A 26,967-nucleotide genomic window follows, 5' to 3' on the forward strand; every position below is an offset into this window, starting at 1 on the left:
GGAACTGCAGGGAGAAAAAAAATGGCTTCTGATCTAAGATAAAGATGGCTTAAACCTGCAAGTGTAATCTATCCAGGATGCAATATGTTGACAGAATAACAATGTACATGAACAAAGAATAGTTTTGATATTGTTTTCTAGAATCAATATTTTACAGTGTAACATGGGATTCCCTTTCAAAGATAGAAGACTTCCTTTTACCAAAAAGAAAGATGCAGTAATACTGACTTAAAGCTGAATCACACATTGCATGGGGAGATCCATCACTGGATCTTTCCATGTACTTTTTTATCATTAAATGTAGCTACAGGGGCCCCTGAGTTATACTGAACTGTTTCATGGTAGGAAGGCTTCTTTTAAAACCAGACATCTCTGCACCATATTCTACAGATAAATGATTTCCCTAAGCTGCTATGAATTTTGCTAGGGGGGAAAAGTCAGACACCCATCTTTTTAACATTTAAAATGTCTGGGTTCTTTTTAATGTTGAAAATGTGGCAATCATAAAATTCCACATAATATGTAGTTCATTCCAAAGGCATATTGCAGCTGGGGGTATGGAACTGTATGATTAGATGACTTTCAAAAAATAGATGTAGTAGTGTTAGATTTGTTAACTTCTTCTACAAAGTCATCTTCTAAAAAAAACACACAGCAAATAAATGCTTCCACTCTCCACTGTTCTTTCCAGTAGAACTGCAGTAGTTAACACAATTAGAGTAAAGGTAAGGATTAGACTTGTGTGTTTCTTTCATTATTAGATACAACAATTTCAAAAAAATGGGGTTCTTCTTGGTTATTGTAGTTAATATGAAAATGAAATGAATTGTCTGTTTGAACAGCCTATAACCACCCTCTTGACTTTCTTTTGTTTTCTTCTATTTTGTTATTGTTCTCTTGCCTCTGTCTGACTCAACTGGTTTCACTTTTACAAAGCAGTCAGCATTTTGTTAACAAGAATCTAAGCTATGTTCCTTAGAAGGAAGGGAAAGAAAGAGGGTCAGGATTTCTTGACTGACTGCAAGCTGCAGCCATACATAAGTGTTTGAGATATTCCAGTTCTGAAGTTCATGGGGGTGGGAGGGTGACTTCTTCTCTCCTCCTAATGCTTGCCCTGCTCTCCCAAATCTCTCCTTGCAATCCATGCTCCCCTGATTGCCTGCTGCTCTCCAAACCTTAACCCTCTCCCACCCAAGCAAACCTCTTCTTGCTGCTGCCTGCCTGCCCCTCCTTGTCTCAGCCAATGCCCTTGCCTTGTCAGTCTGTCCTCTCCTCATACTACTGTTCTTCAGGCTACATGGCTGCCGTGCCAAACACCCTCACTTCAAGCTGCTATGTACTTCTCCTACAGATTTTAATGTTAAACATGGCATCTTCTATTACCTCAAAAACTGGGACTTTTATTAATTTTTTTTGGTCTTTTATTTAAGGACAGCCAATTTGATGTAGTGGCTAAGTGCCTGGTGTTAGCCAAATTGCCCTCAAATTAGGTATGGGGGAATTATTTAGGTGGTCAAAGATGGCAAACTAAGTGAGGTCAATAACCTGTGTATACAGGAGTCAGTCTTCCGAGGAGCCCTCTTAAATAATAAGGAGATTGATGTATTAAAAATGGGTCTTTATTAGAAAAATTATCAAATGCACAAGAAAACAAATCAGCAACACAGTCCTAGGGAAAATAGGTAAGGAAACTGGATAGGAAAACATATAAGGGAAAACATACAGGGTGATTCTTTACCTCTCAGCAATGCAGAAGGAATGATTCTCTAGTGAAGACAATAAGGGAGGGGGAGCAAGCTATGACCAGCATCACTCACAAATAATGGGCACAATATTGATCAGGTAATTGGAGGTGGCTCAGATAGCAAGATAAGTGTACAGTCAGAGACACACCTGACGGACCAAAAACCTGGCCTTCTTTATAGCCAAATTTGTGTCCTGAGGCAGTGTCATGTGGTACATGACATCAGCCTGGAGATGGCTCCCAGGAATTTGAACAAAAGGATTAATGGGCAATGATGGTTTTACCTAGTGCAAACCATCGTTAAAGAACTTTGAGTGGTCAGTCTAGAGCCAAATTGTTCCTTGTTGTGACACCTTGATTGACACAATGAAAAAGGTCTATGTGACAGGATGAAGTAGTTGATAGACAATTATCTTCACAGATGTTCTACTGTGGAAGACACTTGCCTTGATGGTTGGCAGGAAGAATCTTTTGTTAGGTGCGAAGAAGTTGCAGCAGTTCTATTGTTGACATTGACTTCTTCATTTACATCTCCAAAGCATGTGTGGTCTCTGGAATGCAGTACATGGTGTTGTTATCTCCTCTTCATTGTGGTTTACAGGAGCTAGAGTTGTCTTTTGGGGATATCTCAGGAACATGGCTTTTATCAGGACTGCTTCTGGCACTGTCTTCTGGATGACAGGAGTGCAGTTGCTGTCTGCAGGGCTGAGCAGCTGGTCTGGGAAGTACAGTCTTGAGTCCTCCTTGCTGGGCAGGCACAAACAGTCACATAATAACAGACACAGGCAGGAAGCTGGCTGGAGCCTGGCTGGAAACACTGCTGCATAGTCCATACAAGGTAAATGTCCATATTGGGGCTGGCACAGAGGCCAAATGCTTATAGTCCAGTGCAGGGCTCTTTTTCTAGCAGGAGCTCCTCTGCATATTAGGCCATGTCCCCCTGATGTAGCTTAATCTACTGGAGCTTACAGTAGGCCCTGTACTAAGAACCCTCTAAGCTCCTGGAGGATTGGCTACATCAGGCCGAATATGCAGAGGAGCTCCTGTTAGAAAAAGAACCCTGGTCCAGTGAGGCTGAATGTCCATAGTGCAGTAGGCATGGATTTTAAATAACTGATAAACAATTCTGGCATCAGGGCCAGAGAACTATAGTCCATAATGGTAGGACAGGGGGTCTAGGGATAATCTGGGACAAACAGGTTTGATACTCCACTCCTCCTAAAATGGCTGGGGGAGACCTGGTAACCCTACAAAAATGCTAGTAAGAATTTAATAACTATATTTGGTCTTAAAAGCACTTCCATATTCAAAATGTATGAGCAATGTTTCCTAATTCAACTATTTAATAAAGTTAAAGCCTATTTTTTAAGATGCCATTAATGTTACATCTTAAAAACATGGGCTTGCTAGTCAGCAAGTGAGTCAGACAGCCAGTGTGGCATAGCAGTTGAGTGTCAGATTAAGGCTTGGAAGCCCCGGATTCAGCCATGAAACTTTAGTGACCTTGGGCCAGTCACTCTTTTTCAGTCCAACCTAAGGAGAACCATGCACACCACCTTTACATGGAGGAGGGATAGAATAAAGATTTTCCAGAATCTACAGGGCTAGGGTGGCCAGACCGTCCCGGTCACCCGGGAAAGTCCCGATTCTGGCCCCCAATTCCTGCCTCCTGGGCTGGCTATACCGGGACCATTAGAAGTCCCGGTTTAGCCAGCGGGGAGCCGGCGGGCCGCGCACGCGGGCGGGGAAGGCGGCGAGTGAGGGAGCCAGCATCCCTGCGGTCTCTTCCGGGTTCCTGTCCTGCATCTCGACCTGTGTTATTAGTGACAGGCTGCTTCGGCAGGCCGCTGCGCCGGCCCCCTGGGTCCCACAACGATGGGACCGATGCCACAGGGACGGGCTCGAAACACTCTATAACCCCTCAAAAGAACAGCAGTCTAGCTCGCTTCCCCCGAGCCCTGCCGCCATAAGCCTCAAGGGGGCTCATTTTGCGGCATCTCCCGGCAGGAGGGTGGCACCCGCACGGGACACATATCAAATGAAAGAGGGGGCACAGGGCTATCAGAAACAGCCGGCGGAGGGAAATGATGTCATTTGGGGGAAATGATGTCACAGGAAGTGATGTCACTTCCTGCTTCTGGCAGGTGGCGCGGGGGAAATGATGTCACAGGAAGTTATGTCACTTCCTGTTTCTAGCGGTGGCATGACGTCACCGGAAGTGACGTCACCGGAAGTCTTTGTCTTTGCTGCTAGCTATAATGGGCCAGGCAGCTGCCATCTTCCCCTCAGAGGAGGAATTGGAAGAATCAGCCCCTGCACCAATAGAATCCCTACCTGAGCAGCTGGGTCCAGCAACAGACCCAACAGGGAAAGCATGGTAAGGAAGTACATTTCCTAGTCATGGCTAGGGTGCCCAGTCTTCCAGGAAAGGAAAGAAACACAACATACATTGATGTCTCTATCTCCTCCAGCTTCTTCTGAACCAGCCTCTTTTGAATATAGAAAGAGGACAAGAACTTGACAGCTCTAGAGAGAAGATGAAGCACATGCCTGATTGCTCAGCAATGACCCCACTCTGCCATGGAAGCTCATTGGGTGACCTTGGACCAGCCATATAGCCTAAGCCTAACCATCTTCACCTGGACAGCAACTCTATGTAGGATTTACAGAAGTAAATCCCAGAAGTAAGTACATGTGAGAGGGGTTGATAATTTTTTATTAAATTTGTCCAGTACTTCTGTTGAACCCATCTGGCAACCCTATGTTTCCTGCTACCAGGGCTTTTTTTGAGCAGGAACGCACAGGGACACAATTCCAGCTGGCTTGGCATCAGGGTGTGTGGCCTAATATGCAAATGAGTTCCTGCTGGGCTTTTTCTACAAAGAAAGCCCTGCCTGCTTCCATTGTTCCCTGTCAAGATACAACTTGGTTCCTGCCCCCCCCCCCCCCCAGTTTTGGATTAAGTATATAGTTTGTGGAACCTGGAGTTGCTTGGATGGGCCCAGAGTCAGGTTCTGCCATTGGGTGGGCCTAGGGTCAGGTTCTCCCAGATTTTTTGCCTCGTGTAATTTGGCACAGGGATCAGACAAATAAATATTAAAATGTGTACAAGATGTCCAGCAATAGAAATAAGTGATAGTGAAGGAGAATTCTAAAAGTATTTGAAAAATCCACAAAGTGACTTAGCACAACTACCATATCTGTCAGTTCCAATGTCAGGAAAGTTGGGTATTATTTTAATTTTTTGCTTGGGAACAAGACAAGATATCTGATGAGTAAAAGATTAACATGAAAATAATTTTGCCCCTCTGATCACTTTCCTTTTCCTTTCCTCATCAACAGAGAATTTTCCTGTAACAATCTATATTAATCTCATTACAGAACTTGTAATATTAAAAATAGGTTTCTCTAGTGGGCCTCTCTTCCCTCAGCTGTTTGTGATCAAGAAGGACAGAGGTCCTACTTCCCTCTCACCTGATTTTATTCAGTTTCATATAAATCTGGTGGTGAGTAATGAAGGATAGTTTTCTATGAGCTCATTGAAGAGAAGCTATATGAGAGCTTCACAGTCCTTTACATTCCACAGTAGAAAAGCAAGCCTTTGGGGCACCTCAAAAAAGTTTTGAAGCACTTGATTTCATTCAGGATGGAATCAAAGAGCTTAAATAGGAGGAATTGCCTTTAAACACACACACAAAAATGAAGGGTTCCTAAATGGATCTTTTTGCTCAACGACAGGCAACCTGCATTTTGTAACACTGCAGGGGCTCTTTTAATAAGTCACCAAAAAGTTCCATTTGATGAGTTAGCCTTGATTCCCTCCCCCTGCCCCTATTATAGCCAAGGAGGTACTAACTTAATACAATAGGCAAGGTGTGTTAGTACAATTCAACAGAAACAACTGAAGTTAGTACAATGCTGGGAAACATAGGTCCTTAATAGAAGACGTAAAAGCAGCTCTGTATGTAAAACAAGATGCATTCTTCAAAATAAGTGGTGCCTGGGGCAGCTAGGCCAGTTGCTGCTTTAAAACTTCAGTAGTAACTTAAGGCAAAATAACCTTCACTTTGATGCAAAACAGTAACCCTGTACTGGCTGGCAGGCTCTGATCTGGTTTCTGTGCCCTAGTCTGTTTGTCCATGGAGGTGCAGTTAGAGATGGATTCTGAAGTTTGGTGTTGTTCAGACCAGGAGAATGGGAGAGAGGAGAATGATGATGTAAACTGCTTTGGATCCCTATTGGGGGGAATGGGGAGTGGGATACAGAATCATAGAGTTGGAATGGTCATACAAACCATCTAGTTCAACCCCCTGTTCAATGCAGGATCAGCCTATAGAATCCCTGACAAATGTTCATCCAGCCACTGCTTAAAGATTGCCAGTGAGGGGGACCTCACCACCTCCCTCAGTAGCTTATACCATTGCTGAACAATTCTTACTGTAAAAAAGTTTTCCCTACTAGTCACTCGATACCTTCCCACCCTTAATTTAAACCCATTATTATGAGTCCTCTCCTCTGCTGCCAAAGAAACAGCTCCCTGCCCTCCTCTGACAGTCCTTTTAATGCTTATAGAGCGCAATCATCTCCCCCCCTCAACTCCTCTTCTCCAGACTGAACATTCCCAAGTCCCTCAGCCTTTCCTCATAGGGCTTGGTCTCCAGGCCCCTGTTCATCCTCATTGCTCTCCTCTGCACCTGCTCCATTCTGCCCACACCCTTTTGAAGTGAAGTCTCCATAACTGCACACAATACTCCAGGTGTGGCCTGACTAACGCAGTGTACAGTGTAACTGTGACATCTTGTGATCTGGATGTTATTTATTTATTTATTTCTGTTTTTAGCCTACCCTTCCTGTAGAACAGGCCTTCTGCTGCTGTATTCATAGCCATTTCTAAGTGTCAAGCTGTAACAACCAGTGGTTTATAGTTCCCCTGACCTGGTTTTCACTGATATGGTCTAATAAGTTTCCAAGTACATGGGGCTCTGATTCAGTTTCAGACTATGGTTTGTGGGAGAGTGGGCTTCAGCTTTACATTCAAGCAATTTCCCCAGCCTGAAATGGGCCCAGAATGTGTTACATACTCTGTTGGGAGGCAGTAGGAGTAGCCCATTACTATATGTGCAGATCCTTAATAGGACAAATAACATCCCCTGGGCGGCATCAGGTCAAGACAATGGTGCAGAGGGGAAGGCTGGAGCTACTTCTCCCTCTGCACCATGACCCTGTTCTGAATTGCATGTATTTGGAAAACCCCTGAACTCTGACTGTTTCAGTCAAAGTCAAGCTGGGGAACCTAGAACATTACACATCGTCTTATGTAATTTGACCTAGATAATTGAAATTAATCAGCTTAAACATGAATTGATATCTCAAAAAAGAACATCATCTAAGCCCAGGGGAATTAGAAGCCAAATTAGAAGCAATAAATCACAAAACTTGCAAGATAACAATGATGAATCACTAGGCCTGTAGCTAGCAGGGGGCACTGTGGATGGTACCCCCTATCAAATCTTCAGTGCCCTCACCCCAAGCTTTCCCACACCCTAATATTCCCCTTTAAATCTCCATTAAGTCCCCATTAAGGGCTGCTTTTGGAATAAGGCTTGAAGCTGGACTTGTTCTTGCTGGGTGACTTGAGGGCACTGGAGAAAGTGCAGTTGCTCAGTTCCTTGTCCAAGCCAAGGTGGCTGGCTGCAACCATCGCCTGGCTCTCCATTGCTGCCCCTATGCTTGCAGCTGGATCCCACCACTGATGGAAGTTGGTGCCATGGGGCCATCAGGCTCACCAGGTCCCTTCAAAGTACTTCAAGAAAGAAGAGGTTGCCAGGGAGTCCAAACAGATTCTGGAATTTATTTGTGATTAGCAAGCACTCACCAGGATTTGTTTTGGGAATATGAGCCTTTAATGGGTAAATGGCAGAAGAGATAAGCCAAGTCCCCACCACCATCTTTTTTTGGGTATAAAAGTTAACCCCCACCATGAAATCTTGTGATTTTATTTAAGTAGCACCTCTGGTGCCCTGGCACCCCCTTAAAAAAAATCCTGGCTACAGGGCTGTGAATCACTCACAACATTCTAGAAGTTATGTTGATCATCTCTCCTTACCAAGAAAATTAGTGGAAGAGGTCTCTTAAAAGTTAAGCAAGCTGTTGAAAAAGAAAAATGAGCACTTAATGACGACACCAAGAAAAGCAGAGAGAAGCTTCTAGTTGAAGTGTATAAAGTAGACTTATTTAAGGTTACAGAAACCAAAGAAGATTACAAAAAGATTGAAATCAAAACACACTTTGACATCTAGAAACAAAAATATTTGCATGGGCAATATTTGAAAGACAGAGAGAATAAAGCTGATAATGAGAAAAACCAGGATGTGACTGCAAGATGGACACCTGAAGAAAGAAACTGAAGGACTCATTCTAGCTGCACAAGAGCAGGCACTGAAAACAAAAAGTATGAAAGACAAGAATTAGAATACCAGCAAATGTTGACTTTACAAGGCAAAGGATGAAATAGTCAACCACATGGTCAGGCCTGCAGTAAAATTGCTCAAACTGACTATAAATAATACCATGATAGAGTTGCAGCTATGTTGCACTGGAATCTTTGCAAGAAGTAAGGCTTACCATCAGTCAAAAATTCATGGGAATACAAACCAGACAAGATCACAGAGAATCGTGAATGAAAGATTCTTTGGGACTAATTGCAAACAAATAAACACCTGGAGCATAACAGCCCTGATATCACAGTTGTGGCGGAAAAAAATGAGAAATAGGGTTTAGATAATTGACACTGCAATTCTAGAAGACAGCAGAATAAAAAAAAAGAATAAGAGAATATCACAAAATATTTGTTTGTTTAATCTAGGCTTCCCAAATCCCCCGCTTTGCCTGGTGACCCCCGATTTGAAGCCTTCTTCTCCCGCTAGCCAAAACTCTGGAAAGCGGGGGGGAATGGCAGCCCTTCCCACCCAGCCCCAATCTCAGCAACTTTTCCTTGCCCTGCCCTTCCCACCCAGCCCCAATCGCAGCAGCCTTTCTTGACTTGAAAGGCTTCCATTTAGGATGGTGTGTCTGTGTGTGTTTCTATGAAGAAGCTGGCAGCAAATGGTGAGTTGAGAGGCTGATCCGCTGCTTCAGACTGGCCAGAAAGAGGGGGGGGGGGAGAGAGGGAAACGTCTTCATTATTTCCTATGTGATCGATTCTCATAGGGTATAATGGGGAATTGTTCTGAAGGTTTCGGGGGCTCTGGGGGAGCTGTTTTTTGAGGTAAAGGCACCAAATTTTCCATATAGTATCTAGTGCCTCTTCCCAAAGTACTCCCCAAGTTTCAAAACGATTGGACCAGGGGGTCCAATTCTATGAGCCCCAAAAGAAGGTGCCCCTATCCTTCATTATTTCCTATGGAAGGAAGACATTTAAAAAGGTGTGCTGTCCCTTTAAATGTGATGGCCAGAACTCTCTTGGAGTTCAATTATGCTTGCCACACCCTTGTTCCTGGCTCCGCCCCCAGTGTCTCCTGGCTCCACCCCCAAAGTCTCCTGGCTCCACCCCCAAAGTCCCCAGATATTTCTTGAATTGGATTTAGCAACCCTAGTTTAATCTAGTAGGTTTATATTCTGCCCTTTCCCATAATGGGCTCAATATCAACAAATAGTGTTAGCGCACCTTTGGGAGAAGAAGGTTATCATTGTGCCAGTTTTCATTGGAGCCCTTGAAGCAGTCTTATGAAACAACTGTACATTCTGGGCATTGCACAAATACTACCAGCTCAGCTCCAGAAGATGGTGTTGCTTGGAACAGCACGAATCCTGCAAAGATACATCTTCAGTCCCCAAGAACTTGGCTTGATATTGAATTGAAGAACACCATCTACCAGATATATATCTGATTGTGATGAATAAATCATAATAACAGTTTGATGAGTAGTTGTAATGCATTTTGGTTCCTTGTAAGACTTTGGTCAAGCTCGCTTGGCTTCAAGATCTCATCTAGGCCACTTGCCTGCAAAAACATCCTCTCACAAGAGATAATTAGGCGGATGCCTTCAAGCAATATTATCCACCACCTAGTAGGGTCTTGGTGCCATCCTTAATGGCTCCTTACTTAAATACTTTGAAGCTGAGAGCAAGGACCTCAGGCCATGAAAGCCAAGGACACCAGCTGGCTGCACATTATCTTGGTTCTCTTGGTAACAAAGAAGAAAGGTTGCATCATCCCTGGACTCTGATTGGCTCTTGAATCCAGAGGAAATCAGACTCCATATTGTATAAAATACCTATGCATTTGTTTAGGGGTTAGCTGTTCAGCTGTTGTCCAGATACCATGACAGTGGCTACGCAGCTCTCCGCTGTTCCAGAAGGCTGAATTCCATGTATTTGGAAAACCCCTGACCTCTGACTGCTTCAGTCAGTCAGTCTGTGGAACCCAGAACATTACCTCATGTATCGTCTTTGTGAATGCTAGATCTGATTTCCATTTGGAACCTATGGTAACTATGTTCTTTTGCAAGTATTAGTTAGTCTGGAAAAGTATAGTTTTATTTCTTTTGCTCCTTCACTGTCTTGTCTTTAAAATATATTTGCACATTTAAATAAACATTTCTATTTTTTAACTCTTCTGTGAGTCTTGTCTCTTCAGCCTCAAAGCTAAATCCAGAAGCCTTGGACTGCTCAACCCATGATTAATATTTAGTTTTGGAAACTCAGAACTGCAAGCCCACCTTGCAGGTTGACTTTCTGGAATAATTTCCCTGAACGGCTCTGAGATTTGGCTCTTGCCTCTGGAGTTATTGAGAATAGCAAAAAAGCCTGGTGGCAGCCTACTATTATAGTATGTAGAGAAGGTATAGACTTTCTACAGGTTTTTGGGCTTGGGAGAGAGGGAATCCAAGACAGTGGTAAAAAATGTGGCAAATGAAGTTCAATGTTGATAAGTGTAAGGTGATGCACATTGGACTAAAAATTCCCAGCTTCCAGGCTATTGGGGTTTGAACTTGCTGAGACATAGTAGATAGCCAATGAAAGTGTCAACCCAGTTTGCTACAGTGGTAAGAAAGGCAAACTCAATGTTAGGGATAGCCTTGACATGGATAGCCCAAGTTAGTCTAATCTTGTCAGTTCTCAGAAGCTAAGCAGGGTCAGTCCTCACCAGTATTTGGATGGAAGACCTCCAAGCAATACCTGAGTAGGGTTGCCAAGTCCAATTCAAAAATATCTGGGGACTTTGGCGGTGGAGTCAGGAGACTTTGGGGGGTGGAGCCAGGAGACATGGGGGGGTGAAGCCAGGAACAAGCATAATTGAACTCCAAGGGAGTTCTGGCCATCACATTTAAAGGGGCAGCACACCTTTTCAAATGCCTTTCTTCCATAGGAAATAATGAAGGATAGGGGCACCATATTTTGGGGCTCATAGAATTGGACCCCCTTGTCCAATTGTTTTGAAACTTGGGGGATATTTTGGGGAGAGGCACTAGATGCTATACTAAAAATTTGGTGACTCTACCTCAAAACATAGCCCCCTCCAGAGCCCCCAATACCTGCTGATCAATTCCCCATTATTCCCTATGGGAATCATTCTCCATAGGGAATAATAGAGTGCCCAGTAGACATTTCCCTCCCCCCTCACACTTTATAAAGCAAGGGGAGGGCCTCCAAACCAGAGAATCCCCTGCCCCCTCCCTCTCTCTCACACACAAATACTCACTGGGTCTTGTTCCTGCAGAACTTTACTCCCTCTGAAAACGAAAGCAAAAGAAAGGGAGGGGCCGTTCTCTGAGGAAACTGTTACTGATCCTTTCCCATGAAGCCCTTCCTGTTCCCTACTTCCTGCTCAGCCTTAAAGGTACACATTTTAAAAACTGTTTGCAGGTTTCTAAACCTGCAGGAGCTCTAAAGCTACAGAATGACTGTTGGGGCGGGGCTCCCCCCCGCTAGGGTTGCCAAGTCCAATTCCAGAAATATCTGGGGACTTTGGGGGTGGAGCCAGGCGACTTTGGGGGTGGAGCCAGGAGACACTGGGGTGGAGCTAGGAACAAGGGTGTGACAAGCACAATTGAACTCCAAAGGGAGTTCTGTCCATCACAATTAAAGGGACCTCACAACTTTTTAAATGCCTTCCTTCCTTCCCTCCACCCTTCCCTTCTCTGATTTCACCTCAGAGGCGGAGCGGGCGACGCCGCTGTGCAGCTGCCACCTAAGAACATAAGATAAGCCATGTTGGATCAGGCCAATGGCCCATCCAGTCCAACACTCTGTGTCACACAGTGGCCAAAAAACAAAGTGCCATCAGGAGGTCCACCAGTGGGTAGAAGTCCTTCCACTGTGTCCCCCTCCCATGCACCAAGAATAAAGAGCATCACTGCCCCAGACAGAGAGTTCCAACAATATGCTATGGCTAATAGCCACTGATGGACCTCTGCTCCATATGCTTATCCAATCCCCTCTTGAAGCTGTCTATGCTTGTAGCACAGTTGAATTCTGGGTGTAAGCTTTTATGTGCAGGCAGGCACACTTCGTCAGATACCTGAAGAAGTGTGCCTGCACACAAAAGCTTATAACCAGAATTAAGCTGTGTTGGTCTTTAAGGTGCCAAACTTGCAGCAGATTCATTCTGAGACCCAAGAACGGAGGTACTCAGGCAATAAAATCAAAATTCAACCAATATTTTCCCCAATGGCATGATCATCCATCCAGCGGAAGAGGCCTTCTACCTCACGTCTGCCACCGACCCAGAGAAAAAAGGGTCGAGAGAATAGGATTTCTGACCACAGCACTTGGAGGGTCTTAAGAGACAGACTGGCCCCTCCCCCCCATTTCAAGTGGCCTCCAGCACAACTGCAGGCTACCTGTGGTGAAAAACTACCTGCTGAGTTGACTGGGCACCCTGCTCTGAACTTCTGCACTGGCCGCGCTTGCCTCTGTGGCGTAGCGGGAAGTTTCAGGAAGGCAGACACGTCACCTTCAGCTTTGCACGCTGCTTTCTCTTCCCCCCCCCACTCCCTCCTTGTTCCCGCTCCCCGCGAGGACTCGCACCGGCTCTGTGTTGGGGAGCGCCAGCTCCCGCAGGCTGCTGCTGCATTAACAGTGCACGGAGAGAAAGGAAACGGATCAGCTCCACACCGGTCCAAAAGGTGAAAAGGAAACTCAGGAGGGCCGGAACCAGCAACAAGAAGGGCAGAAACGCCATGGCAGGGGGTGGGGGAGAAAGGCACTTCCCCCGCCGTCTAGAGGAACCGCCCAGTTGGGGGAGGGGCTTTCCTCTTCTCCGCTTCACCGTAGCTACGGTGAAGCAGAGAAAAGGCAGCAGCAGCGCAGCGGTGTCGCATGCTCCGCGAGTCCGGGTCCTCCGAGATGGGTGCCGTTTCCCCCCCCCTTCCCCCCGCTTCCATTTTTTGGGGAAACGGGGGAAGAGGCTGGAAATCCTGGGGTCCCCCGCCAGGGCGGGAGGGTTGGGAAGCCTATACCTGAGTCATGACATGAGGCAGACAAGGGGAAACCATCTGTGAATGTCTCTTGTCTTGAAAACTCTACGGGATCACCATAAATCAGATGTGACTTGACAACACTTTCATTACCATGTTAAGGAGTATCAGAAAGGAATTGAAAATAAAATGGCCAATATTATAGCTCTATGGTGCCATCTCATTTAGAATACTGTGTACAATCTGGTCACCATATCTCATATTGCAGAGCATGAGGTGAGTGTAATAGAGGTTTATAAAATTATGTGCAGAGTGGAGGGAGCTGACAAAAAGAACTATTTCCTTTTTGTTCATCCTGAAAAAGTTCTGTTTGTCAACTATTTCCACAGAGAGGGATTGAAATGTAGAATTTGCTGCCAATAATGATGACCACAGACATAGACAAAGGGGATTGGACAGATTCCTGGAGGATAGGTCTATCAGAGGCTACTAGCCATGATGACTAGAGGGAACCTCACATTCAGAGAACATCTGAATCCTAATGCCAGGAGGCAACATCAGGGGAGACCTTGACCTCCATACCTGTTGTTGGCCCTCCAGATGAGCTGGGTGGTCACCTATCCACACAGAACACACCTATTCACACAGCCCCCTATGGCCCTCATAGTGCCTTTTTAGCACACTGTACTGGTGCAGGGGATCAGTTGTATGAAGACTGCAGAGAGTCAGCCCAGTGACTGTTTATTATATTTAACAGACCACGTTCCCATCCCAAGGATTTGGGGGGGGGGGAGACTTCATTGAAAGTTTGGCAAATCTATTCCATATGGAGCGTTGCAAGCATTGGCCTTCCCCTGGCTATGGCTCTGTGTAAAAAAGTTAACCATCTGTCTGTATGTGGGTTGGGACTGTAAAAGAGTTCCATATAAATTGGTTTCAGTGTAGTGCACAATATATTATAGGAGAAGCAAACAGAAAAATTCTATCAACTTTCTTCACAATCTCTCATTTCCATTTCTTTTCAGAACAGTCTGCGCCACTGAACTATAATCAAGACCATCCCTTCAAAAGGAATGCTTTAAAGACCTGAATGGACAGAGCTTTTGTATTTTTAGTAGCTGTATTTAGGATGAGAATTTGAAAAGCTGTGGCTTTTCCTAGACTAGTATTCCAGGTTCCACTTGTCAAAAATCTCCTTCATAATGTCTATTGAAGGCAAAATGGTATGTCCATGAAAGCAAAATGAAACTGCCATGTTCAGAGCCAATGTAGAGTCAGTTTTTTTTTTTTTTTTTGTGGAGGGGCATGACAGGGGATTGCTTTGGCCTCTATGTCCCACTAACCAATGTGGGGAATAGGACAAGGTGCACTTTTGATGTGATGCATCGGGATTCCTCATACCTAATCACCACCCCTGGAATAGAACACCTTTGAATATCAGATCCTACTTGTATTTATAGGGCAGAACCAGGGGTCATTTTGTAGAAAAGGAGGTGCCAGAGCTCATTAGCCCAACTAATTTGCCTAACTCATTAGCATATGCTGCACACCTCTAATGTCACTGGAAGGTATAATAAATTATATCAGCTCAGCATCTACCTTAAAATGCTTCTTGAATTTTTTTTTGAATCATACATTTTAAATTACTTTCTCCTATGTGGCCACAGTGGCATGATGAAGATTTCCATCTGTCTGCTTTATATGTTTTGGCTATTTTCTCATTTTTGTGAGGAAAAATATTACAAAGTTTGTCAAAATTCTCACAGGGGTTTGAACAATGGAGCCCAGAAGCAAGTATGGGGGAGGGGGGTTAAGAAAGAAAAAGCACAATAAAATTTAGAAGTTTTGGAGCTCTGCTCCTGTGAGCTCCTGCCCAAAATGAGACCTGGACAGAACTGTTATGTGCCTTCCTTTCCTGAGGCACATGATTGGCCACTATCCAAATGCTTGAGCCAAAGGACCTTCACATTCATTCAGCAGAGCTGCCCTTATGTTCTTAATAAAGCTATGTAACAAGTTGAAGCAAAAAAAAAAAATACTGAAGAGTATTTTTGTGGATCCTCTCTTTGTGTGGATATGTATGAAGTCCATCTTTGCTTATGTCCTTCCTGTGTGCACAGTTTATTCGTTGGGCATGTGACTGTGCAGGGCTTATGGAAAGTCAGATCTTTTGAAGGCCAGGCATGCCACTTCTATGCTGGGAAGAATGAAACAGGGACATGTTTAAGGGTGGTGTGGCAGTGAATGACAGGAACAATGTGGGAAAGATCCATATACACAAAGGAGGCATTATTTTCACTTATTTCCCTCCTCCAGTATTAGCTTTCCAGCTTCCACCTGCCATGTTGCTCCTGGCGGACCTCCATCCCACAGGAGCAGCATTTCAGGGAGCATTCTGGGCTGCAGCCGGAGAGGGAAGGGAAGGAAATCATACTCTTGTGCACCCAATTTGGATGGTATCCAACCCATTATCATCTATTCTGGCATAGTATCTTCCTTCTAGGGTTGCCAGACATGGCTTGGCAACTTGCTGGAGTCCAGGGATGTGGGGATAGGGGGTGTACCAACAGCAACAGCATAAGAACACTTCCTAGGGGAACCCAGAAGTGACATCACAGCTCTCAAGGAATTTGGCAATTCCTAGAGAGGATTGGCATCACTTATAGGCTTTCCCTGGAAGTGACATCACACTGTTGACCAGACAGCATTTTTTTTTAAAATTCCCACTGTTGCTGGCAGGATCTGGCAACTGTACTTCCTTCCCAAGTTAATCTTCACTGCTCAGTAGATGTTGTCTTATATTAGAATTGTGCAAAAGTAGGAAGAAATTACTTGTCATTCCTTTAACGATTTCTTAAAAAATTTAAAACATCAGTTTTTAATCATTCTTTCTCTGTGATGGTTATTAACAACCAGTTAATTATTTTTCTATTGGAGAGAAATCTTCAGGTCTCAGAACCAAAACCTACCTTAAAGTTTATCTCCACATTCTCAGCAACACTGTTTTCAGGACTTCTTGAAAAGGTGCTTCAGTGTCTTGACTGGAAAATGATTTTTAAAAATCTTCCTTCATTAAGAATTCATGAGTGATGAATTCATGTCTACAGCAGAATCTTTGCTTCCCTGTCCCCACAATAATGCCAGTTATGTCCTGGAGGGTGGTTCATGCACCACGAATCAATTATTTTTCTTGGACTGGAACATCGACATATAAATTCTGGCTTGTGCTCACTGTTGCTCTTTTGACTTCAGGCAGTGGAGACTATGAAAATTACTAAACTCATAATGTTTCCTGTTATGATGTACTGTATGAAAGCTTAAAGCTACAATATTGCTATAAGAAGAAGTAAAACATTTAGCCAGACAGGCTGACAAGGACTACATGTTATATGGTGTCTGGGAATATTTTGAGCCACAATATGCCCCAGTTAAGACAATAATGTATATGAAGTCTGCAACATTAAAGATAGTGACAAGCCCTAATCCAAAAGGCCTAGAGATGACACCGGGAGGGTCAACAGAAAACAAAAAAGATACACAGCCATATAACGAATGCTCCTAAATGGCACAAAGTGCCCAAGACTGTCAAAGTGGACAGGGACATCTTTAGTTTCCTCTGCAGATTTTTCAAGATAATCTTAGGACACATTCCTCTATTTCCAATCTCCAGTAGAAGTCCTATCCCTTGAACTTTAAGAAGCAGTCAAACGGGACTTATGGGAGATTCGTGATAACTGACCTTTATAAGAAATCTTCCAGCATAACCCTCTGGCCTAAGGAGACTTCCAACAAATGCCAGAGGTCCCTCCACTGAAACAGATAAGTAAGATCCAACTCAGATTCATCTTTTACTTTCCAGTAATTATTCTGTTGACATTAAGAGCTACTTTTGAAAAAAAAATGCATGCTTTGCTTCAAATTCTAGTTGATATTGTGAGATGCATCCTATTTCAGGGGCACAGTTGTACTAGCATAGTTAAAATTCTGGTGCTGGTTATTTCAGAAGCACCAGCTGTTATTTTGGGTCAGGGTTTATATCTTCATTTCATATTCCTCTTGAACAGCTTTGTGCAGCGATAAAGGTAAATATGAATAGGATGCAAAAGAGTAAACAAACCTTTACCCTGAAATTGTTCTGGGCACCCTGAAAGAACAAATAATTTTGACAGGTAGATAGGAAACAGGTCAAAGTGACCTGATGAAAGCTTGCTTAAAAGCCGATTTTGTCAACATCCAGCCTCTTTTTTGCTTTTTCTTTTTGCCTTTCAGGGTGACCCAACAGCATTTACAGGGACAAAGCTAAAGCAATCACTGACTTCATTCACAGACATAATTTCTAGTTTCTCCTGTGCAGGTGTCACTTTGCTGAAAGAAGTACTTTCCCTGCATTTTAGAGCAGGTGGACAGAATCCTGTGTGTCCATGGGGGTACAAATTAGAGCAGCTGAAATGGCATTTCAAGCTCTGCCTCCCACCTAAGTGCCTTTCAGTTTCCTTATAAGTCCCTTTGTTTTAATTTTGAATCCATGAAACCACCATTATAGGAAGACCAGCCAATGTGGGCATTTTGTTTCTCTTGGATATCATGTGTTCTTCATTTTCACCAGTGATGATGGGGAGGGGAGGTTACACTCTTTTAATGCAATTTTTACATGCACTAAAACTTTTGAACTTAGGGCTATAATGCAGTTAGGCTCCTTAGACCAAGAGAAGAATGACCAGTGCAGCAGGTAGGAACACCATGAGGGCACTATAGGGATAAAGTGCTGGAGGGGGGAATGTTACCCTGGGGACCCAGGAAGCTAAAGAGTTGTCCTGGCAAGTGGCAAATTTCCCTTTATTGAGTGAGAGAAAAGAGAAATGTGACCTTGAGCAAGTCACTCATAGTACCTCAGTGACACCTACCTCATTGCGAGCACGAAATGGAGAGGGAGAGAATGCACATGCCCTGAGCTCCATTGAGGAAGAGTGATTTATACTTGTGACGAACAGAATGGGGGGAAATTTATAGTACACATAGAGAGGACCTATTATTTATTTACATATTTATATCCTGCTTTGTATCCTCAGACTCAAGGAGACTAACAAAGTAACAAGTCACAAACAATCCCCCCCCACAATATAACTATCAGTGAGCAAGAAAAAAAATATAGCATAGATTAAAACAGTACAGCCAGATTTCCTGAAAAACAATTTGCTTTTCATTAAATGCCTGTTGAAATAACACAGTTTTACATGCCTTCCTGAGTGCCAAAAGTGAAAGACCCCTCTGCACCCATTTTGATACAGCATTCCAAAGAACAGGTGCTGACACAGCGGGGGGTGGGGGAGCCATGAGCTGACTGTTGCTAAATGGACAATGTTGGAGAGCGCACTACAAGGAAAGGCTTTTGAAAGAGCACCAGTGCTGCATGGGAATATACCAGGAGATGCAATTCAGTAACTGTGAGGGCCAAAGGCCATGAAGGGCTTTAAAGGTAAGAACTAGCCCTTTGCAATAGGCCTGGAACCTAATAGATAACCAGTGTAGTGATGGAGCTGAGTAAGATGTTGTGAGCAGCTAAGAGTTTTGCTGCTGTGTTTTGTACCAACTGAAATTTCTAAGACATCTGTTATTAGCCCAGACAGCAAGTCTTTTATGTGATGTTTGGGTTGGGGCTAGCATCAAAGAAGGAACTGTGGTTTGGAGGTTATGGTGACTCTCACTGGACCTGGCAGCAGGCAGAACATGATGTCTAGTCCTTTATCTCCTGTGGTGCTCACTAGATGTGAGGTGCTTAGGCAGTTTTCTTAGGTTTCTCTTGCTAACCTCCTATAAAGGTCTTTTGTTCAATGCCAGTCAGTGTAGTTTTGATTAAAGCAAGTTCTTTCCTTCTAGGCCACCCTTTCTTTTAATACTACACCAGCCCAATAGCTCATAGGATGGCTACATAAGCCTTCATAACAAACCTTCCTCAGTTTAACTTTATATTCCCTGAATACAAGTAGTCAGGGAGAACTCTGTGTGCCCTAGTTCTCAAACTCTGTGTTTGCCTCGCTACTCCAGGCTGGAAGTTTGTGGAGGGATTTTCAAGCAAAGATCAGCAAGCAGGAGGCTGGATCTTTCGAAAATGCCACCCAGCAGCTTATTGGGTTTTTTTTTTTAAGAAAACCTGTTTCCCCCAAAATTTGTTCTGAGACCTAAATGTGAGAGTAACATAGCCTGTGGGTGGCATATGTAGAAAGCATGGACCTGACTGTAAACAGCTTTTTCTGCCCACTGATTTCCCACTGTAAATGTGCTTTTTTCCACTGGTAGAGGCATTCCACACACACACACACCCCAGATGGAAGGAAGAGATGGACACAAGGGTTTGGACTAAAGGACCACTTTCTTTCTTTATTACATTAACACAAGGGCTATAACATAACAGGCAGCATGGCAGGGCCAGGGGACGAAATACCCCTCCCCTGCCGCATGACGGGCGAGCCACCCTGCCCCTAGGTATAGCCAAAATACATGGCTCGTACCCGGGCGGCAGCAAAGGTTATGCCCTGCAGTTCCAACCCCCAGCTGCACAGCTAACGGGTGAATCAATCCATGCAAACCCAAGGCAGTCCGCTTCATCACTCAACCATCCCGCACGGTCCAGGAATGATTTAGCCCAAAACTGGGGTGCTACAGGTGCTCACCCCATGCCCCAAAACTGGGGTGCTACAGGTGCTCACCGAGCTGCATAACAAAAGTTTAGGCCAAAACCCAGCCAACCTAAAAAGTGACCAACCTATTTAACCAGCCACACCCCAGCCAATTCCACAATCCCTTCTACAAGCAGTGTGAGGTAGGCGAAAAAACCCACTTCCTACAGCCAAAACAGAAGTGGCGAAAAAATTCCTACCTGGTCCCCCAAACTGAGAGCAACCAGCAGTCGCCCACACTGCATCAAGGGTGGGAGGGAGGGCCGAGCACAAGGCGAAGAATGATAGGAGGGAGCGGAGCCCGCCTCTAGGTCGTGCCTGCTCCGCCCCACCTCTGATGATGCCCTGCCCGTTCCTCCTCCTTGTGAAGAGGCAAAACAGCCCCTAGACGCAAGGCTGTGCAGCCTCCCTCTGGATGGGAGCTGCAGTTGGGTAAATCTTTGTTTGCTCACCTTGACGTGTGGTCCATTCTTATTTCTTCGCCATATGTTTAAGGTTTCTTTTGTATGGACTCTTTAAACTCATTTGGCTTTTTAAGGCAAATGTATATTTAAAGGTTTTACACACCTAAAGGGTAAAAACATAACAACAACAACAACAACAAATCCACTGCATATATAATAAAAAAAGTTTTGGAAAACACAGATTAAAACTTTAGTAACAGAAGGACAGCAGCATTGTATCCATAAGGTGTCTGAAACCTTTAAAAAAACCATTTCATAGAATCATAAAATCATAGAGTTGGAAGGGACTTCTAGGGTCACCTAGTCCAACCCCCTGCACAATGCAGGAAACTCACAAACACCTCCCCCTAAATCCACAGGATCTTCATTGCTGTCAGATGGCCATCTTGCCTCTGTTTAAAAACCTCCAAGGAAGGAGAGCCCACCACCTCCTGAGGAAGCCTGTTCTACTGAGGAATCGCTGTAACTGTCAGGAAGTTCTTCCTAATGTTGAGCCAGACCTCTTTTGATTTAATTTCAACCCATTGGTTCTGGTCCTACCTTCCGGGGCCACAGAAAACAATTCCACACCATTCTCTATATGACAGCCCTTCAAGTAATTGAAAATGGTGATCATATCACCTCTCAGCCTCCTCCTGTCCAGGCTAAACATCCCCAGCTCCTTAAACCTTTCATAATAGGACTTGGTCTCCATACCCCTCACCATCTTCGTCGCCCTCCTCTGGACCCGTTCCAGCTCGTCTATATCCTTCTTAAAATGTGGTGCCCAAAACTGAACACAATACTCCAGTTGAGGTCTTACCAGAGCAGAGTAAAGCGATACCATCACATCATGTGATCTGGACACTATACTTCTTTTGATACAGCCCAAAATTGCATTTGCCTTTTTAGCCACTGCATCACACTGTTGACTCATGTTCAGCGTATGATTCACTAAGACCCCTAGATCCTTTTCCCACAAATTACTGCTAAGACAAGGCTCCCCCATCCTATAACCATGGATTGGATTTTTCCTACCTAAATGCAGAACTTTACATTTATCCCTGTTAAAATTCATTTTATTTGTTTTAACCCAGTTTTCCAGCCTGTCAAGGTCATCCTGTATCCTGTTTCTGTCTTCTTCTGTGTTTGCAGCCCCTCCCAATTTAGTATCATCTGCAAATTTAATAAGCATTCCTTCTATTCCTTCATCAAAATCATTGATAAAGATGTTGAACAAAACAAGTCCCAGGACAGATCCTTGAGGCACTCCACTTATCACTCCTCTCCAAGAGAATGAGGCACCATTCACAAGCACTCATTTGTCTTCAGAACCCAAACAAAATTAAGCGGCCTTTATGAAAAGAATCTCAGATTGGGTGGTAAAATGAATAAGAATAATGAAGTGCCCTTTTCCTTTGAGACAATGGGCATTACTAATTTCTGTAGATCCACATGGTGACAACTGGTCTCTTGGAATGCACACCTAGTGACACTGGCCTTATTTAGATTGTTGTTGCATGTATTATCCAGCAGATGGCACTAAAATAATATGACATGGTATCAGAAAAGTCACCATAAGGCAACTTGGGGAAAAGGTGCATTTGCAAACAAAGACTCCTTTGCTATATATGTTTTAAAGATGTAGGAACTTTCTCAAGTTTGCCCTCCTTTGTGAAAGAAAGAAAATAATGTAGCTGAGAAAATGGTGTGTGATACAATGTACTGAAGTGAGCCATGCGTGTACTTTCTGAAAAGAGCCTTTTGTTATGTCTGAGTGTATGCAATATAAAGAATCTGCATGAAGTTAGAAATAAAAAGTGCAATTATTGTTACCTCCAGAGCAGAGGTGTATCTTTTCCTGATATCAGAAGAGGGGGAGATTATACACATACTCCAACAACTATCAGGGAAATTATGTGGGTAAATGCCCAAGCGTGCAGATAAGAATGCCCCTGTACGGAAATGAAATATGCATTTGAATTAAAGCAAGCTGTTGGGGCAAAAATCACAATGCTGTAGTTGTTATAACTTCAGAGAACTATTTTTTCTCCTGAGGTGTTTTATATTATGGCAAAAAATGGTTCTATGTGGCAGCTGAAGCACAGTAGTAGGCAAATGAGTGAATGGTTGTATTGCCAACAGACAAGGCTGGTGCATAGGAGTAGGCCAGGTAGGCGGCCACATAGGGCACAAGGTGCCTGCTCACCCTTCCCCCACTCCAAGTGCATGTGTTGCCCCACCACTCTCACCTTCCTGGGTCAGCACAGATGCAGAGAGGCGAAGGCAGTGGGGTACATGTGTGCTCTTTGGAGCCTGCCCTCCCTTGCAGGTGGATCACAGAGTAGCTTGTAACATCCTCCTCCCCTCCTCTATTTTTTCCCTGACACCAGGCCTGTAAGGTAAGCTAGGCTGTCAGAGGGTGACTGGCCTAAAGTCACCTCACTAGCTTTCATAGCAAGTGGAACTTATAAATCTTAGCCTGACACTCTGTATTACCCCATGTTGGGCAAAATGAATCTAGTAGTGAACACTTTTGTGCCAGCTGCAGGAGATCTGGGATGAGCTTCTGTTAATCCTCTGTTGCAGATACTTGGCCTGACTGTGGTCAGAGAGGCAAACTGAAGGGCAAGAGTCACTGGGCTCTTGGTTTTTGCTTCTTAGCTGATGACTTGCAGATATGGCCCTGAATGAGCCAGTTCTGTGGATCTAGGACCAGCATAAGACTCAGTGTGCTCCATATATTAGGTTTTTTTCCTTTTTTGTCTAAGCAATATTGTTTTTATTTTAGCCCTTGGGGGTTGGTCAGATATAAGATATAAAGACTTAGATAGATAAATAAATAAATAAATCTAGGACTTTTTTTTCATTTGGCATGTTCACACTCCTTCTTTCATGAGGACCACATTGTTTTGTGAAATGTAATATTAAAGGGGGGAAAAATCGAAATAGCAATAGGTATTTTAGCACATTGCCCTCTTAGCACTGACAAAGAAGTTATAAAAACTTTCAAGTCCACCAAACGTTAGGAGGTTCTCTGCTTTATAAGCTTGCCAACCCTCAAGTCCTAACAACCCCAGAATTCCACAGAATAGGTCAATACAATAACAATACAATCCCAGGTCCTGGCAGGGGATCTGTAATGTACCGAGACTGGAGACGATGATAGGGCAACATGCTTTATTGGGGGCACATCACAAGAGAGGGAACACGTGGGCCGGGTCCCGCTTATATACATAACCCGGAACAACCTCCCAGGCTGGCCAGTCCAATCCTGGCCAGTCAAACTTCCCGCCACTGATGGTCATAGGCGGAGCCTTTCACGCGCTGCGCAGAGTCGCCTGGGGACTGTCCCCCAGTCGCCTCCGCTGCATGGCTGCGCGGTGCGTGTATTACAATAAGGCGTAATAACGCAATAACGTGATAGTGTACTAACGCAATACACTACACTCCTCCCCCCCTAGTTGATGTACATAGTCCTGTAGGTAGGCGGGAGCCCGGTGCTCCCGGGTTGATCGCCTAGGGGCTGCTTGTGGTGTCGGGGCGGCTCCCATGGCTGGAGTCTCCCCAAGGAGTGGCCCCTCCGATGGCTGCCCATTTGGTTATGTTGGGGGTTCTGGTTCTGCCGGTCTCGGGGGATCGTGCGCGGGCCGGATTGGTTCTGGCGCTGTCGCTTCTGGCAGACCCCTTGTTGGCTCACCCCTGGCCCTCGCGTCCCTTGCCTCAGTGGGTTCCTTTGGCAAGGTGCGGCGGCGCAATTGGTCGATGTGCCGTCTTAAGATCTGTCCCCCCTCTATTGACACTTCATAATGGCTGGACCCTAGTACGCGCAGCACTTGTCCCGCCACCCATTCTGGGCCCTGCGCGTAATTCCGAGCGAACACCGGATCCCCCGCGAAGAAACCCCTGGCCGCTTCCCTGATCTTGAGGGACCCGCGGACGTCCAAGGCTCTGTCGGGGTGCATCTGGTCCAGCCTTGTGGTGAGCTTGAGCCCCATGAGGAGCTCCGCCGGGCTCACCCCCGTGGCTGGGTTGGGGATTACCCTGTTATCAAACAGGAATGTGGCTAGCCGGTGGTCCCAATCGGCCTGCACAATCCGACCCAGGGCCTCCTTAGTTGTGCGCACCATGTGCTCCGCCTGGCCGTTGGTGGCCGGGTGGAATGGGGCGGACCGTATGTGTCTGATTAGGTACCTCTGTAAGAATGCCTGGAACTCCCCAGAGGTAAAAGCTGTCCCGTTGTCTGAGACTATTGTGTCCGGGATACCGTGTGTGCTCAGGGCCCTGCGCAGCGCTCGGATTGCGGCTGCTGATGAGGTGGATGCTACTGGAATGACCTCCAGCCACTTGGTGTAGGCGTCCACCACAATCAAAAATATCTGACCCTGGAAGGGGCCCGCAAAGTCTATGTGGAGCCTCGACCATGGTTTCCAGTTGGTTTCCCATCGTGTGGCGGGGGCGCTGGGCAGTTCGGGTCGAGACTCCTGGCACACGCTACACCTCCGAACCCAGTTCTCTATCTCCTCATCCATCCCCGGCCACCAGACATAGCTCCGCGCTAAGGCTTTCATCCTTACTATATCTGGGTGGGTTTCGTGGAGCAACTCTAGTACTCGCTTCTGTAGCGGGGGGGGGGGGACCACCCTGCTACCCCACAAGAGGCACCCTTTTTGGGTGGCTAGTTCCTCCCTCCTTGCTTGTATTACAATAAGGCGTAAAAACGCAATAACGCAATAACCTGATAGTGTACTAACGCAATACACTACAGGATCCCATGGTTTTTCAGGCTCCTCCCCACTGCCAGTCAGCTTACTGGCAAGGAGAAGCCGCAACCTTAGCAGGCTTAAAAGAACCTAGCAAACTGCTTGTGTTTTGGATGGTGTGTGTGCCTTTACATTTCAGCAGGATGCAAAAGTTGCATGGATGGGGCAAGCAAACAGAGCCACATGGCTCTTCCTGGTGAGTGTGTGAACCATGTGAGAAAGGAGGAGAAGTCAGTACAGTCTCTCTGTTTGTTTTGCATTCCTTTCAAAAGTTGTGTGTATAGTAAAATGCAGTTAACTAGAAGCTGATTATGGAATGGAGGAAAACTCCACTCTCTAGGCTGTTCTCCTTTTGTCTTCCTATTAGTCTGAAGAAGTAAGTTGAAATACAGCAGATGCTTATATTCAGCAACTCTTGTGAGTAAATTGCCCAAATGAGATCACAAAAATGTGTGCTTGCAAACTGTTTATTTGGGCTGCTTTGTGAGTGTGTATGTGTGTGTTCACTTTCATTTAGTGGAAGTACAGCTGCTGGGGGATGACAAAATGAAGACTGTATTCAGGGGAACTGCACTGCTGTATTTTTATTTATTTATTTTAGGGAATGTGAAAGTCTCTTGGCTCTATCCACAAAGTCTCCAGGCTCCACCCCAAAAGTCCCCAGATATTTTCTGTGTTGGATCTGGCAACCCTAGGCAGTTGTCAAAATCCTCACCATTCTGCCTTGAAACAAGAACTGAATCCAACAAAGTATTTTAAAAATGAAATACAATTCCTTTTGTTTCTGATTACCAGCACAATGAAAAGTTGTAGCTGTATAAACTAAATTATTTATAATAATTTGTTTAACCAGAAATCAGACTGGCTATTGACAGTGACAGACTGCCACTGAAAAGTTCATTTTAATAACATACAAATACATAATTACCTTATTGCAAAGGAATAATGTAAAAATTGGAAACTGGACTCAAAGAAGGGGGAATTAGCTTTGAAAGGGTTCTGTAAAGGAACAATGCAGAACCTTGTGAGTCTGTGTATACCAGGATGAATCTTGGTAGGGGTACCCCAAAATAAAATTATGGAGAGAGTATGATAATGAGTGAAAACAAAAATAAGCAACTTTATTGTATACAAAATAAACTAAAGCAAATAAAATGTTAAGAACTTATACTAGGCACCTGAGAACTGTTTCCCTAAGCAATCACACACACACCAACAAGAGGGCACACTTATAAAAACTAGAAGAGAGGAAATTGGGAACATACAACCCAAAATCCTGGACTTGATGTCTTGAGAGGTCCAGGGTCGGATGCAGCTGAGATCCAAGGAGAAGAGCAAGGAGGAATAGGAGAAAAAGGTCTGCAGAGTGTAGCAGCAGTTCTCAAGATGAAACCCGAGTTCTGGCCAGCATAGATGTGGACCAAGGATCTGAGGAACAATTTGCTATGCATGGGGTCTTTCTTTTATGAACAGAAGATCCCCAGGGTAGGTTGGGTTTTGGCTGTTCAGGCTTTGGATTGAGCCAAGATGAAAAGTTTGAATGTCACTGGCTGGTTCACTGTCAGCTTTTGGTGGAAAAAAAACCTGTTTTTTTCATTGTTCCTATCTTATCCTCCATTGTACATAACCCTTTCATGACCCACTTTTCACCATTTCCATGTCGTCTCTGAAGGGCCTGTGAGCTGGGGAGAATGGCATAGGACTGATGTTGAAAACTTACCACTGATTGAAACAGCCAAAGAGAAAGAGTCATCAGGGAGCACAGAACTTTTGAACTTGAATAAATGTGTAACAGAAATACGTCCTTCACATAAGAACAGTTTACTAGTGCTAAGCAAAATATGAAACATATAACAATTAAATGGAGGCATCCAGCATTCTTCTGATGCAGCAATTAATATTGAAAAAAAACTCCCCCCC

The sequence above is a fragment of the Heteronotia binoei genome, chromosome 2, assembly GCF_032191835.1.
Source record: "Heteronotia binoei isolate CCM8104 ecotype False Entrance Well chromosome 2, APGP_CSIRO_Hbin_v1, whole genome shotgun sequence".
NCBI lineage: Eukaryota > Metazoa > Chordata > Lepidosauria > Squamata > Gekkonidae > Heteronotia > Heteronotia binoei.